Genomic DNA, 17278 nt, shown 5'->3' on the forward strand with positions numbered 1-17278 from the left:
TGTAAGAAATTTTAGAAACAAAAGCCCGTATCACTCAATACCTACTTTTTAACTAGTTTAGGACACATCTAGAATACACGTGTAGGTGACTATGTGAGTTGAAAATTGAGAAAATATATTTTTACACTAATGATTTTTGCTTGATAAAAAACCTTATTCATTACATGTTACATATATGTATAAATATATTATATTTAAGGTTGTATGTGGTCATTTATACTCATCAGTAAATGTGTCACCAAGTAATGAAGTTTCTTGGAAAACAATATGGAACTGGAAGATAAAACAATTTAATGGGGGAAATAGAGCATTAAATAATAAAACTAAGTTTTTCTGAAATTTTTTTGTCTTTATGAAATTATCTTCATAATTTGCTTTCTTCAACAATTTGACAAAATGGAAGAAATTTAGGACAAAATTATTTATATTTGAAATATCAGTAACTTTTCAAATATTATTACAGTGGCAAAACAAGTTGTTGAAATTAGAAAAGCAACAACTCTTTATCAAGCCTGTTCAAAAGACATGAAGGATCTTTGACATTTTTTCTATATGAGTATGCTTTTTTAGTGATAATATTTTCATTGTTTTAGGACTGGGGAGACTGGCCAGTGGCAGGAAGGGAGAGGAGAGAATGTTAAAAGTGATACTTGGGAAAAGGAACATGGCAGACAGCTGACCAGAAGAAAGACACAGGGTAAAACATAAATTCCAAAAGATTTTCATTGTTTCTGAACAATTTCTTATTTTCTTGGCCTGCCACACAAAATACTCACACTTACATGAAATAATTCACTAATGTTTTAATTGTTCTTAAAGATTAAAGCGACTTAATTCTTGAAGCCCAGACAGATTAAATCTCTTCTGCTATTTCTGCCATGATTTATAGGATAATTTTACGAAATTTATTATTCTTTCCTTTTTACTAGCCAGTTATAAAATGGAGAAAAATTCTAATTGTGAGACAGATGTATTTGAATATACACCTATATTAAAATAGTGTCACAGTGGTATGACTTTTAACTTGTCTAGCTAAGATTTCACTTAAGGCACACTCTTAGTGATGCAGTGTGGGGCAGGCAGCAGTTCAGAGCATGCCGTAGTGTGAGAGTGCCTTCGGAGGATGCCCAGTGCTGTCCCGTACTGCCTCTAAGACCGGAGACAATACACTTGGTCTTTCTGGGTTTCAGATTTGTCTGCAATATGCGGATGGTATTATTAGTTTCAATTCATAGGGTTGTTATAAGACTAGATGTGTTAATATAAGCAAAGCAGTCAGAAAACTGTATTGCTTATTGTAAGTGCTATATCATTAACTATTCTTATGACAATCTTAGGACTTACCTCAGGCGGGTAAAGATCATCCTGGTAACTTCAGACAACTTTGGGTGGGAAAACCCATACATATAATATCTTATGATAATACTGAAGATGATTGCCCAGTTTCTAAGGGGTTCCATAAAGGAATCAGTCACTGGTGTAGATTGGATAATGGGGCATAAGAAGAGGTATACTTCTTAAACAGGAAAAAAGAGTGAGAAGAGAGGGGCCAGCCCGGTGGCGCAGGGGTTAATTTCGCACATTCGCTTCCGTGGCCCGGGGTTTGCTGGTTTGGATCCCCAGTGTGGACGTGGCACCACTTGGCAAGCCATGCTGTGGTAGGCGTCCCACATATAAAGTAGAGAAAGATAGGCACGGATGTTAGCTCAGGGCCAGTCTTCCTCAGCGAAAAGAGGAGGATTGGCAGCAGATGTTAGCTCAGGGCTAATCTTCCTCAAAAAAGATAAATAAATAAATAAAAATAAATAAGAGGGAGAAGAGAAAATAAAGAGAAATAAAACAAGGAGAATATAAAGGAAAGTATTCATGTGACTCTTGGAAGGAAGTTAAAGACTCATTAAGTGAATTTAAAGGAGTTATAGAGATTTAAAATGTAGGAAATAAACTGAATCAGAACCGAGTTGAAAAATTTCCCCTCTTTCATGGGAGGTACTTGTGCATAGCGAACAGATTTATAAACATGAAATGTACACTTCCTTTTCTTCTTGTGAGTCAAAGATCACTTCTGAAAAGACAGGAGTCCTGGGAGAAGGGCCCTGAAGCATTGGGAGGAATAAAGACGAAGCCTCTTGAGTTTTGCTAGAGGATTTCTACAGATCGTCAGCAGGGAGGGGAAGGTGGAGGAGTGTCAAAGGACAGTTTCCTGGAATCTCGTGAGTCTGCCCTAACTTGCCTTGCAGAAGGCCAAGCCCAAATGTTATAACCCCTCTAGGTAATTGCAAAGTGGCTGCATTTTAGAAGAAAAGTTTGACATTTAAAAAAGCAGGAAATCAGATAACTTGACCTAATTTTGCAAGGTGAATAAATAATAAGATAGTTGTGCTGTTTCGTTGAAGCTCCGTTGAGATAGATCATCTTTATTTCTCTTGGCTACCAGGAAGCACGAATGAATTTATCAGCTAATTTTCTTGTTCTGTGTGCATAATTACATACCATCCTCCTCTGAATGGGTTCAGCCCCCACAACTCTTAACCATGGTGGATAACAACATGTAATATTTCTCTGGGACCGTAGTAGAGAACTAGTTTCTAAATATAGGAATGGCTCTTCAAGTCAGCTACTGGTGGTTAAAGGCAGATTCAAGATGGAAAAACAGCTTGATTAATAAATCCAAAGAGACATCATTAGTTTTCTAAAAGGAAATTAATTTCTATTCCAATTCACTTAACATTTTTGAAGAAAGTCACTGTTAGTTGACTGTTTTACTAATCCACTAAACTACAATGTTGCAGAGGTGGTGGTGGGTTCCAGAGTTACATTCAAAAGATGCTAAGGTCTTTGACATTCACTAAGCTAGATTCATGCCTTCTTTTCCCTGCCCCTCCAATTCATCATGCTTTGTTGCAGAGGTTAAGGTTTCCTTTTGCTAATTGCAAACTAGCAGGAAGCCTCACTGAAAAGCCCTTGGCTCCCCTCAAGCAAATACCCCTGCTTCCTGCCATTTCAGCCACTAGTCCTAGTCCTCATTTGACGTAGTTGTTTGGTATTCAGATAAATAATCCATACCAATGGCATAGGGCCTGGCAATAGATTCTATCCCATGATATAGCCAATACAGATCATCTGGAGCTACAATGTCTTAACTCAAAGAAATAATTCAAATGGGATGTTTTTCATTTTGTAGTAAGGTGGTAGAAGGAGAAGACTTAGGCAGGTGCCCACTTATGACAGACACACTGAGTTCTAGTCTTAAGTACTTACCAAGTTATCTGGGAGAGAGGCTGTGCCTTGATGGTAGTCATGATATGACGTAATTACATAACATGTTGTATAAAATGGGACATTTTTGAGAGTAAAGGAGAAGCTATTAATAATTATGCTGGCGAAGAGAAGCAAACCAGGACTGTTCTAGGCAACCAAATGGGATATATGCTCACTTTCTATCCAGATGGAAGCCAGGCATTTCTCTGTCATATAAATTCCTTTTCTATCATTATCATTTTGAGCTCAAGGACTAAAAGGTTACTGCTATATTTACTTATGAACTGTGTCTCTAGAATGGAAACCAGATTTGTATAGCATATTGTGTCAAATAATTTATGAATCTTTTAGATGACTCTCTCTAAACTAGAGTTTTTTTTTTGCTTTGATGTTTCTATAGTTTTTTTGCGTGTGCCTGTGTGTATACATATGTGAAGTTATGCAGTTCAGTGAAAAGAATTAGGCCTTTGGTGTCTGAAAAACCTTTGGTCAAATCTTTATTATTGCTCTCTACCTGAGTGACTATGGATATATTATGGTGCTTCACTTATGGAAATGTTGGAAAAATTCCTACTATGTCAAGATAGTTCAATGCCAGAAATACAAGACCCTCCACAGTCACTGTTGTTATGGTTGATATAAGTATCTAAGAGGTTAGACTAAAGAATTTGCCTAAAGTTTTATTACATTTAAAAATTCTTCGAGTCTGAGTATAACTTCATTTTGGTGGTGCCAGTATTGAAAGACATGGGACAAACTCCATTCTTCAAAGATGTATAAACAAAATTAAGCTCCCCAACATGCTAAAAATTGCAGCAAATGTGAAACAGTGTTTTTAAGAAGATCACACTTTCCTGACAGATGGCTTTGACATTGGCCATGTTTAAGTTTAAACAATCCATTTTCAATCCGGCAGAATTGAAACTATAATAATAGAGCTGGCCTGGGAAAACCTATCCTCCTTGTCACATCATCAAAAACAACTCTTCATTATAAGATGGATCCTTATCATTTCCCTTGAAAAGTGACAAAGAGAAGTAGGGTAGAGAACAACTAATTGGATTTTTGCACATACCCAACCTTTGTTTGTGCATGAACAGCCTTGCAGTGGTCTCACAAGACAGTTTGGCTGATGCAGAGTATTAAACCTATTTCTTAACTAAATGGGGGCAGCTGGGCAGGAAACTGCTATGCATGTTAATACTCAAAGCTGGGAAACACATGATATTCAGAATATGACACACTGTAATTTTTTTGATCTAGCTTTGAACAAAAGGATTCTGAACGAATACATCAAAAACTATTTTGGTTCTTTTACTGCCTATGAATGTAGAGGTACAGTATTGCACTTACCTGATCTACATGATTTTTAAGAGAGAATTGATTAATTTTCTGTGATAGGGCATCCTATGTGCTATGCGTAGAAGGTTCTCATAGTGATCAAAGAGAAGGTTTAGCATACATAGTGTGGTGGTGCTCAACTTTAGCATGTGTCAGAATGCGCTGTAGGGCTTATTGAAACACACATTGTTCAACAAATGTTGCTGGAACAACTGGTTATTTGCATGCAAAAGAATGAAGTTGGACCCCTACATCACATCATATACAAAAATTAACTCAAAATGAATCAAAGATCTAAATGTATATTAAACTAGAAACACATAATAAATTATAGGCATAAATCTTTGTGACCTTGGGTTTAGCAATAGTTTCTTAGATAGGATGCCAAAAGCACAAACAATAAAAGAAAAAATAGGTAAACTGAATAATGTAAAAATTAAAGACATTTTTGCTTTAAAGAAAGCAAAAAAACTACAAAGTGAAAAAGACAACCCATACAATGGGAAAAATTTTTGCAAATCTAATTATATCTAATACGTTAATAACATATAAAGGATTTGGAGCTAGAAAAATACATAACTATTACAACTCAATAATAAAAAGACAACCCAATTAAAAAATGGGCAAAGGACTTGAATAGACATTTCTCCAAAAAAGAAATACAAATGACCAATAAGCACATAAAAAGATGTTCAACGTCATTATCTGTTAGGGTAATGCTAATCAAAATCAAATGAGATACCACGTAAAACCACTAGGATGTCTAGAATCAAAGTCAGATAAATTTTGGCAAGGATGTGGAGAAAAGGAATACTTATACACTGCTGAAATGTAAAATGTGCAGTTGCTTTGAAAAACAGTCTGAAAGTTCCTCAAAATATTAAGCGTGGAGTTACCGTATGACCTAGCAATTCCACTCCTAGATATATAGACTAAAGAAATATGAAAATATATGTCCACCCAAAAACTTGCACATGAATGTTCATAGCTGCATTACTCATAATAGCAAAAAGTGGAAACTGATTGTCCATCAACCGATGAATCAATAAATTAAATGTGGTATATCAAAATATGGAATATTAATTTGACAATAAAAAGAAATGAAGCGCTGATGCATGCTGTAACATGGCTGAACCTTGAAAACATTAAGCTTAATGAAAGAAGTCACAAAAGACCACGTGTTGTGTGATTCTATTTATAATGTCCAGAAGAAGTAAATCTGTAGGATCAGAAAATAGATTTATGGTTGCCTAGGAGTGAAAGGGTAAAGGGATTGAGGGGTGATGATTTACGTCCTGCAGGATTTCTTTGTCAGATGATGGAAATGTTCTAAAATTGATTTGGTGATAATTGTACAACTTTGTGAATATACTAAAAGCTGTTCAATTATACATTTTGGATAAGGGAATTGTATGGCATGTGAGTCATATTTCAAAGCTGTTTAAAAAAACCCCCAAAAACAATACAGATTGCTTGACTTCACCCCTATAGTCTCTGAGTTGGATGTATGAGGAATCCTCTGAGAATCTACATTTGTGGTGAATTCACAGGTGTTGCCAATGAAGCTGGCCCAGAGACCACACTTTGAGAACCAATGAGTAGAGCTGTATAACCTCGGCTGCTTACTAGGATCACTTGGTTGCTGGAAAACATCTGGATGGCCAGGATTAAATTGGTATCTCTGGGCGTGGGGCCCTGGTAATTTCTAAAACTCTCCAGGTGGTTTAAAACAATGGTCAATAAAGTTTGGAATCCCTGACACATTAACATCAGTAGTTATGGAAGCAGACGGGCAAAATATTTAAGGAAGAGAGGATGAGAGTCCCAGCTCACAAGTGGGGGCCTTATACCTCACAATACTCTAAATAGGAAAATTAGCTATAATTGGAAGCTCAGAAAATAATTAATCCAAACACTATGTTGACAAGTCAGTTAAACTGAACTCCCGGCTCTCACTCAGAGCATTCAATTATCGCAAATGCAAATAAAATTCAACACATTCTTAAGGTACATACTTAAAGATACTCCAGATTCTTTTCATTGTAGGTATTTAAGATCCTACAGGGACTCTTTCTTCATATGTAAGTGCTCTTTCACCAGAACAGTGTCTGATTCTGCGTTTTTCTTATCATATAAAGAAATAAACTCCTCCTTCATTCTTAAAAAAACAAACACTTAAACAAAAAACTTACAGCACTTACAAGCACTAGTTACTATCATGCCCATTATAATTTTCCAGATCTCCAACCCAGGTATGTAGCACAAACAAAGGTGTAGTCAGGTTGTAGAGGCAGGGCCTCCCTTGGCTCGGCAGTGACAAGTTGGAAAGCCAGCTCCAGTCGGAACAAACTCCAAGAACATGGGGATGAGGCAGGGTCTGGCACTCACATCTAGCGTGAAGGAGCAATTAGAGCATGGCATTCAGACAAGCAGACTGGGAGCAAGCTGGCAAGTTAGCGTGGAGCAAAACTAGTTTAAGAAGACGGATTTATGGGAAGTCCTGTCAGCCCTCTCTTGTGCTTTAAGAAGCCTTTCCCCTGTGGGTTAACAGGGCCAAGCAAGACTCAGTTCTGAGGAGCAGAGAAATGTGGTGGGTGCTCTGGAGAGTCCCCAGATTGCCCCAAGCTCCCTTTAGCCCCTTCTTAAGGTTGATCTTCTACCAATTGATATTTTGATTGAAAGAACAAGAAAAAAATTATTCTACCTGTGGAGTTGGCTAATACCTTATATTCTCCTACGAAACTTGAGCAGTAAATGTTTTCAAGTATTCAGATTCTTTTGATTCCTGAAATAGTTAAATCACAGTTGTCAATTTCATCATAGTCTCAAGGTTCAGTTACATCAACTGTTTCCTGGATCTAGGACTTAAGCATCAATTTGAAACAAAACAATAAAACCATCCAGATATTCCCCTTTCTCTTCCCCTTCTCACTGAACTTCAACCATCTGTTTACTTTCCATGATGTCCTCTGCTCCCTGCTATTTCTAGAGTTACCACATAAATCTGTATAATGGTGCAAATACTTTGCTATTCTTGATCTGGCTTAATGCATACATTTCTCTATTTGAATATACTTTGTACATCTGTGTTGTACCAGAGTTATTTTTTCAGACTCTAAGTACCCAAAGGCAGGTACGTTCTTAGATTCCATTCCAGTATACACTTTACGCTGACCCTCCAGAGGATAGAACTCTCTGTTTGACCCATATCATAAACATGCGGGCTCTTCCTTGGTGTAAAGAGCAGCCATCCTGCTGGCCATTTGCCTGGTCCAAACCAATGGGTTTGTTTCCTCTGGGCTCAACTATCAGATCCTTTTGGATGAACCTCGCGACTTGTATTGGCTACTGTGGGGGATTTTCAGTTGTATAAAACACCTCTTCTGTCTCACTTAAATCTTTTAGCATCACTTCTTGTTCCTGCCAGTTCTACCCATGCTTCAACCAGCTTTGAGCAGATGCAACAGCTCAGCACCTTAACTCAGACTCTACCGCATACTCTCCTCTCACTTCCTGCTCCAGGGACTTCTCTGACTCAGCAGCATGGGGCAGCCATAGCAATCCTCTTGGCACCTCTGCATGGGCAGTGCAGAAGTCCGGGGAAGTAAATACCCATGCAGCTATCTCTGACTAATGGGAAAGGGACTCAATGGGTAAGTGGTTCCTCTTTGTCACCTAGGTAGCCAGTTCTGAGAAAATGATTTTAAGGGTCCTCAAAAGGTCTCCCAGATTTCATCACCAGTTATCTGTAGCTATGGTCAACTAGGTAACACATCCTTTATGTGGTTTCCCCCTTTCCTAATTTGACTGTTCCTTACCCTCACCTCTTTTCCCCGGGATGGCGTTCCTAAATAATCTACCCATTAGAAACATTTATCTTAATTCTTGTTTTTGGGAGAAACTCAGGCTAAGATACTGACACTCCTTTTTCACTGTTTCCTTTTTTTTTTTTGCCCTTTTTATTCTAATCTCTAGACTCACTTATTACCTGAATAATATTTACCTTCCAAATCTTTCATTGCATTTCTGCCTTATCTGAATGTTGGGCTACCTATACAGATTATACTTTGATTATTCTTTGTATACACTTTGGTTTCATCTTCTGGATTTAAGGCCTTTCTAAGGAGCCTCTATTTATACCAACGAACACCCAGACACATGATCCACTATTTGGAGTCAGCTTGGCTTGGCTTGGCCTGTGAACAGTTTATCCTGACCCAACATTTCTTGGAGCAACCTTCAGCATTTGGGCTCTTAGGTAATTTAAAGTACTTTGAGTTGACGATGATAAGCATGATAAAACTGAGGTGAGTTCAGGGTGGGTTTGCTATGGTTGCGAAAAAAATTTACTCCCTGTGACTAAAATGGTCCTGTATGATCTGTACCCTGCTTACCTCTCGAACATTCTCTCTGGCTTCTGCCCCTCTGTGTTCTAAATTTCAGGGCAACTGGGCTTCTGTTTGTTCTTGTAAACTACCGTGATTTCTCTTGATTCATATCTGTCTTCACCCCTTCCTTTTTTGCACAAGCTGCCCTACATACCAATCCTCCCCACTCTCATGCTGGCTCTTCTTCACAATCTCTATTTTTCATCCAGTTTGAGTCAAAATAAACTTTAGGTTTTAGGTTATGTTCCTTTCCTAGGATGCCTTTGCTATGTGCTCCATAACGTACTATATGGACTTGCTGTACTGATTCCAATAGTTTTTTAAATTCTGTGTATTTCCTGACTTGTTATTGAAGTTTCAGGGTCAAGCTGGAGCCTGCCACACAGTAGGCATTTGGTAAAATTGGGTGGATGGACGGAAGGATTTGATTTAAAAATACCATGCATATTATTTATTTTTCACTCTTAATTCCCCTCCAATAGTTTCATTAGAATATGTACCAGATTTACCCTGGAAAAAAGTGACAATCTGACCAAGATGTGAATGCTTATAGATCTAGATTTGGATAAAGATTTGAAAGAAAATTAGGCGGAGTCTGAATGTAGCCATTATCCATATAATGGAGCATTTTCAGGAGTATGTAAAATGATTTAGAAAAATATTACTTGAATCATAGTGGTTTTATTTTATTTTTATTTATTTATTTTTCTGTGAGGCAGATTGACCCTAGGCTAAAGTCTCTTGCCAATCTTCCTCTTTTTGCTTGAGGAAGATGTCGCTGAGCTAACATCTAGGCCAGTCTTCCTCTATTTTATGTGGGATGCCTCCACAGCATGGCTTGACGAGTGGTCCAAGGTTTGCACCTTGGATCTGAACTGGTGAATCCCAGGTTGCTAAAGTGGAGTGCACGCACTTACCTGCTACATCACAAGACAAGACTGGCCTCCATAGTGGTTTTATCTAATTTATCTCATCAAGTATCTTCTTTCAAACTCTCCCATATAGAAAGGAAAAACTCAAGTAATTATATAATGGTGAAAGAACGTTCATCATTGCCAAGAACTAGACATTTTTTACTTAAAATATAAAAAAGCAGGAATATTAGTTAAGCATTGCAATTAAATAATGATTACCTTGACTCAGAGTCATTCTCAAAAGGAAACAAATCCTATGAAAAGTCTCCTCAGGGCACAAAGTGTCGATTATTCATGCACTGCCCAGAAAACAACCCAGAGTCAAGTTAAAATAAAACAAAACAAAACAAAAAGAGCCTGTGATATTTTCTATATCATTGGATACCTAATCAGGCTTTTAGAATCAATACCTGATTTTCAATTTTTAGAAGTAATTTAATGGTTTTAGTGAACATGCCAAATAGGTTTTTTACAAATTAGCTAAAGATGAGAACAAAATAACAGGTCTGAGGATTAAAATTGTGCTTCAACAAGAAGAAATGACTATGTCTGTATTAATGAAATTTGAATGAATTTGATATTATTTGATAATATCAAATAATTTGATAATTTGATAAAAGAGAAAATAATGACTGTCTTTCTATGTTTAAAGAAAACTGCAGTAACATTTATAGAGAAGCAGCTTGATAATTTTGTATTGTTATATTGAAAATTGAAGATTAACTTATTGTCACAAGAACTATCTGGAATTTCTTTTATTTTTTTATACTAGAAGACATATGCCACATGTATATTGATTTGGAATATCTCCTACCTCTTCAATCTGATTAATAATTTGATATGTTTCTTAAAAAAAATTGTCTTCTAGAATTTTAAAGTAGCAGTTTTAAAGACAAACATATGTTTCCTATTGATGAAACATCAGTCTCACACAAATATTTTGTCTTTCAAGGAGGAAGAGTGGTATTCCTTGATATACCTACAATGCCATTTAAAAAGTGTTGCCAGAATACACACACACACCAGATATTATTCAGCTTTATTTACAAAAGGAGTTCCTACCATTGGCAACGATGCGAACCTGGAAGACATTATGCTGAGTAAAATAAGCCAGACACAGAAAGAAAAAAACCTGCATTGATCTCACTTAAGTTGAATCTAGAAAGATCGACTACGTAGAAGCAGGAAGCAGAACAGCAGTTGCCAGGGGTAGAGGGGTGGGGGAATTGGGGAGGTGTTGGTTAAAGGGTACAAAGTTGGAGTTGTATAAGATGCATAAGTCTAGAGCTTTTACACAGCCTGATGACTGTAGTTAATAATACTGTATTGGATACTTGACATTTGCAGAGAGTAGATTTTATGTTTTGTCGTTACACACACAAAAAAGGTATCTATGTGAGGATAAGTTATGTTAATTGGCTTGACTGTAGTATCGTTTTGCTATGTAGACATATATCAAATCATGTTGCACACCTTAAATATGTATGATTTTTATTTAAAAACTTTAAAAAGTTATCAAGAAATATTTTTGAATGCAAAGTTGTATTACTAGACTCAACAGAAAAAATGGATTCTCATTGTAATAGCAACTAAGTAGACTGCGTTCTCAGGTGACTGTGAACCTTTCAGGTTTATTTAATTGTTCTTCATCGTATCGGGGATACGCAGCTGTCAACCCCCTGTTGTCACCTATGATTCATTATCTAGTTGTTCATTTAGGGAGTGGAAAAATCATTGCTATTCCCCCAGCCCTACACTAAGAAATACTTGTTGAAAAGATAATCCTTATAGGAAGAGTTTATTGTAATAATCTCAGGGCCAGAGGCAAGCCCAGGGGGAGGATATAATCTGCTAAAGGCAGCAATCCCTAAATGGTGGTGATATCACTGAGTCTGTTCACAATGACCTCAAATTAAATCCAGATTTGCCATAAAAACATGGAATCTCAGAAGGCAGATGAATAAATATTTATTAGATTTAGGATTCCATTAGCTCTATACCCTGAAAATAAGTAATATCTTTTCTTAATTATCTATAGCAATTTACTTCTGAATGTTGTATATTATGCTGGATTCATTTACCCACACTTGGGCCATCACTAGATAATGAAACCAAAGATTGTACCTAAATAATTGTCTTTTATTCATGAGATTTCATCTGAAGTGATCTATCCTTATGTCAAATCTATTGTACTTTTTGTTTACATGCCACTATTCAGTTGCTAATTATACAATGCTATTTTCTGATTATTTCACATATATTTTTTGTGTCTCTCATAAGTGGATAATCCAGCCAAGGGTGAAAAAGCTCTCATATTTCTTGATAGAACTGATCACAATGTTGAGCATATAAGAATTAAAATATTTGTTTTGAGCCTCCCCCAACCCCACCATATAGTCCTGTCCTCTAGTAATTTGCATTGTGACCTACCCATTCCTCCTCTGGCTATATTTATTAAACAAGAGATGAGCGCTTGACTCAAGTGGGTCAAGCAGGGGCTTTGTCTCAGGAATTAGAACTGAGACTAAGAGACAACCGGAAAGTGTGAATGATTGTCAAGCACTGTAGCATGTGAAGTTGGGAAAATGGTATAGCCATATCCAACAGGAAAGGCCCATCTAAAGAGAAAGGGAAGAATGAAAATAGCATCTTGGTAAACTTCTAGCTTTGTTTAAAGATCTTCCTTAAGACCTGGTTGAATTCTTGCCTTGGTTCCGTGAACTACTCCTTTAACTTTGAAATAGATTCTCCCTCCTCCTTTTTGGGGGATGTGGGAAAGCTAAGCTCACTTGGAACTCTTAGGAACTCTTGCCATGAGAACTGAGAAAATGGGACCGGGGAAGCTCAGGAAGCCATAGCCCATAATCGGGTAGGTGATGGTCAGAAGATGTGACACTTCTTTGACAACTGTCAATATTTTATTCTTATTCTGAAATGAGGTTAATGGAATTTCTCATAGTGAATAATTTTGAAAGTCCCTTTTTATGATATCAACTGTATATGAGTGGAGTATGGTGGGACTAACTGTGAAATCAGCTCCTTAGTTGAAATCAGAAATGAGTCAGGTCTTGGTCATTATTTGACTGACTTCACATCCTTTATCTTTCATCAAAGAATTATAATTTTGCGTTCTGTATATTTTTCAATAAAGTTAACGTATCACCTAGAATTCTTGAGATAAATAAGAGAAGAAAATGAAGCATCTTTTTGATATATTTAGTCTCCTAAGTAGAAGGGACAAATTCACTCACTTTGAGTTTTGGGTGTGGGATATTAGAAGAGAGATGAGAGACTTGAAGAATGTTGAATATTCTCTGAGGATGATTGCACAGGAATTGACACTGTGTCAATGTAAATATCTGTGAAGATCAGTTGGGGCCTGGTTAAAGATTTGAGCAGGCAGAGATCAGACTACATAGCTATATTTATTTTCTTATCAAAGGCAAAAATTGCTTTATATTCAATAATCTATGTCACTCAAGTTATTGAGTATCTGATGTATTAGTACTTTCAGAAAATTGTTTTTGATAATCTGCCATCTGAATATTCAATAATGATTTGTATAAGATCAAAACAGTAATTTTTAAAAAGGAATGCATGCGAGTTCTACTTAAATCCAACTCCCATTACTTCTTTAAACTCACATCTAATGAATTAAACTGATAACTAATAATGATTTTAACTTAAGTATTTCCCAGAACTATAACACACTATGTTATTGAGATATGTCAAAATGGTTGAACATTCTTTAACGTATTATTTCACACAACATAATGAAACATCAAAAGAAAGGTATAATTTGGAAAAGTGATTTTCTTAAAGGTTAAAAATATATAATCTGTCATCAATGCCAAGTAAAATAGTATTTGAAGTAAACTCCTTTAGAAAACTTGAAGATTTTTTTTTTTTTTTTTGGCTGGGGAAGATTTGCTCTTAGCTATCTGTTGCCAATCTTCCTTTTCTTTCTTCCTCCCTAAAGCCCCAGTACATAATTGTAAGTCCTGCTAGTTCTTCTATGTGAGCTGTGCTGCTGTCACAATATGACTACTGTGGTTCCACAACCAGGAACTGACACTGGGCCACTGCAGCAGTGAGAGCACTGAACTCTAACCACCAGGTCATCAGGGCTGGCTCTGAAGATCTTTTTTTAATGTCTAATGTATTCTTTTTAAAATATGTATATTCATTTTGTTCATTATATGTCTAAGCATATAAACAGACTAGGAAAAATCAGTTAATTAAGTCTGGATAATTTATCACAAGTTTTTCTGTTTCGCATAGCCATAAGTCACAATTACCGGGAGGTAATATTTTTTCTAACCACACAGGCTTAAAAAAATTGAGGTGATACAATAGAGGAGCAAGGAATCAGCTCAGGGAGCGTTTCTAATGTGTAGAAAGATTCCCCTTCCCTTAACTGAAATTTTGTTTTGTTTTCCTCCCCCCTCCTTCTTTCTTCTTCTTCTTCTTTTCCTTATTTTTTTATTTGGCAGGAGTGGAGAAGGATTTCTGTATGCCTGTGTGTATTGTAAAATTTCTGTCAACTGTGTGTTTATAAATAGGCTCATGAGTATTCATAGAAATGACATAAAGTGACCTTGTAGGTCAATGGATTTCACTACAGTTTCTTCCAACAGTTCTTGGAGCTGGCCTTAGAGGTACACATAGTGTAAGAAAACGTGCTTTTTGTCTTCCCATGTTACGTAATCTGGCATAGATTTGTATGCTTACTGCCCATGCACTCTTAACACTATCATTTCAAACAAGTATATATTCTCTCATGCTGTTTGGAATAACAATGCCAAGGGCAAATAAATTTAAAAATATTAATAATTTGCCTCTTTAACCCTGAAAAAGACAAATATTTGAAGGACTTAATCACTTTTTTCTACATTTAAATTTTGTTTCTAAGTTTTGATTTTTGTAGTTTTTTGGTTTTTTTTTTTTTAAAGATTTTATTTTTTCCTTTTTCTCCCCAAAGTCCCCCGGTACATAGTTGTGTATTCTTCGTTGTGGGTTCTTCTAGTTGTGCCTCAGCGTGGTCTGATGAGCAGTGCCATGTCTGCGCCCAGGATTCGAACAAATGAAACACTGGGCCGCCGGCTGCGGAGTGCGCGAACTTAACCACTCGGCCACGGGGCCAGCCCCTGTAGTTTTTTGGTTTTGAGAAGGCTTTAACCTTATATTCCTTTACCAACCATCCTGTTTTCCTAGGGACTGAGGCGATTCCTTGATGTGGGACTTTCAGTTTGAACATCAGGAGGCCTCAGGCAACCTGGCACACATTGGTCACCCGAGAACTGGAATGGGTCATCGTCGTCCACTCCAGCCCTTCCGTGTGTAAAGTAACTGACTGGGTCTGCTTCTCAAGGCTCCTAAGCAGAAAAGCCTGGGCTGATCCCAAGTTCTTGATTCATGGTTCACTGCTTCATGAGTTCACTACTTTGTAGTTCTTGAGGTTAGATATAGACATCTTTGTATCCACTCTTCACGGCCCCTCTCCCTGCCAAAGGCTTGCATAATTATCTTCATTATATTGTTGTAGGATGAATAAAAGAAGAATCTTTAAATAAATGATTAAATGCTATAGTATTGGTATATATATAAGCAATACTTTCATTATAAAACATGCATAAAATCTGCATATAAATCTAACATGCCCATTTGAAGGTTGAAAAATAAACACGTGTAAACAATACTAAATCTACCTGGGCTTCCTGGGCCTGGAAATTGAGTCTGTGGAAGAAATTTGGTGAAAATCAAGGAATTATATCACCAAGTCAAATTCTAGAAGATTGGAAAAATACATTTTAGAGTTGTAAGAATCCCATGGGGCAAAAAATCTAACATTCTTTACAAATGATTATCTAGTTTACTCTCTAATATTTTCATTGTTAGAAAACTCACCAACTCCCAATGTAAAAATTTCATTCTAGGGCAATATGTTGAGTCATTTCTTTCATAAACTGAACTTGTTTATCTCCCTGTAGGTTCCATCCATTGGCCCTTGAAGCAAATGATACCATTTCATCTCTCCTCAGTTCTAGCTTTTTGAATAGCCCAAACCACTATTTTTTCATCCTCTCAATTTTTAACATTATTAGTCTTTAATCCTATTCATATAATATTTCAATTTCTGTCCCAATTCTTGTATTCCTTTTTGAAACACATTCTAATTTGTATATGATAATTTAAAAATGTGGTCCTCATACCATATTTCAGATTTAGTCTGACCTCTCTGGAAACAGTATTTTTTGTAAAAACTGAAACCCAATGGCTTTTTTTTTTTTTTTGGAACCACCCACCTCATTGACCTGTTGAGCTTACCATTTAGTGAAAAAATTAAGAGTTTATTTGCAAGGACAAAAATACTTATATAGAGGTGCTCCCTGACTTTCCTTCCCTTCCACTCTCTAAAGAAGAGACGATCTTTTCATCCTCATTTTCTAAGGAAAGTCTTGCCTCATTAGACAGGCTCTGCTAGTTTTGTGATGGTGAATCAGAGGGCAGGCCGAGAGTGCCAGGGCCAGGTGGGCAGTAAGATGAGGTGCAAGATTTGGGCACGCAAGATGCCCAAGAACACAGAGGAAGAGAAGAATGAGCATAACAATCTTGTGGGAGGACAGCACTGTGTTTGGGGGAGTGAAGTTTTGATAATAAAGCAATTGTGGTAGATGACGACAAGTGAGCGGGAGAGGAAAAATCAGGGGATGTTGGGGAGTGTTTACTTTGTGGTATTCAAGAAACACTATGAAGTGGCTGAAGTTATAATGAAATTAGCATGGACTCTGTTCTTGTGACTTTGATATCACTCCAGGACTGAAGCAGATGGGTCGAGGCTCATTAAGAATTGCTGATGCACTCACAAGATGCATGCTTTACAAAGCTACAAATAGATGTGTATGTTCCATAGGGAGATTATGTTACTTGCCTGAGGTTACAATGCCTAATCATAATCCCATAGCAACTCAGTGTATGAGAGTTTGAGGCCTGATAGTTGAGAAACCATTTCCTATGAATGATGCCCGAAGTGTAAATCTGGCCACATTCCTGAAAACTGGAGCCAGCCCAGCACAAGGCTGGGAGAACCTCTAATGGAACCCTCTTCTCGTGCAGATGGGTTAGACTTCCAATCTAGACTCACAAGGAAGGACATTTGCAGATTCTCCTGCAGGATTTTGAGAATCTTAATAAATCTATGTTTTAAAAGATGCATAATGGGGGGCTGGCCCCGTGGCCGAGTGGTTAAGTTCGCGCGCTCCGCTGCAGGCGGCCCAGTGTTTCGTTGGTTCGAATCCTGGGCGTGGACATGGCACTGCTCATCAAACCACGCTGAGGCAGCGTCCCACATACCACAACTAGAAGAACCCACAA

The sequence above is a fragment of the Equus asinus genome, chromosome 1 (assembly GCF_041296235.1).
Source record: "Equus asinus isolate D_3611 breed Donkey chromosome 1, EquAss-T2T_v2, whole genome shotgun sequence".
Lineage (NCBI taxonomy): Eukaryota > Metazoa > Chordata > Mammalia > Perissodactyla > Equidae > Equus > Equus asinus.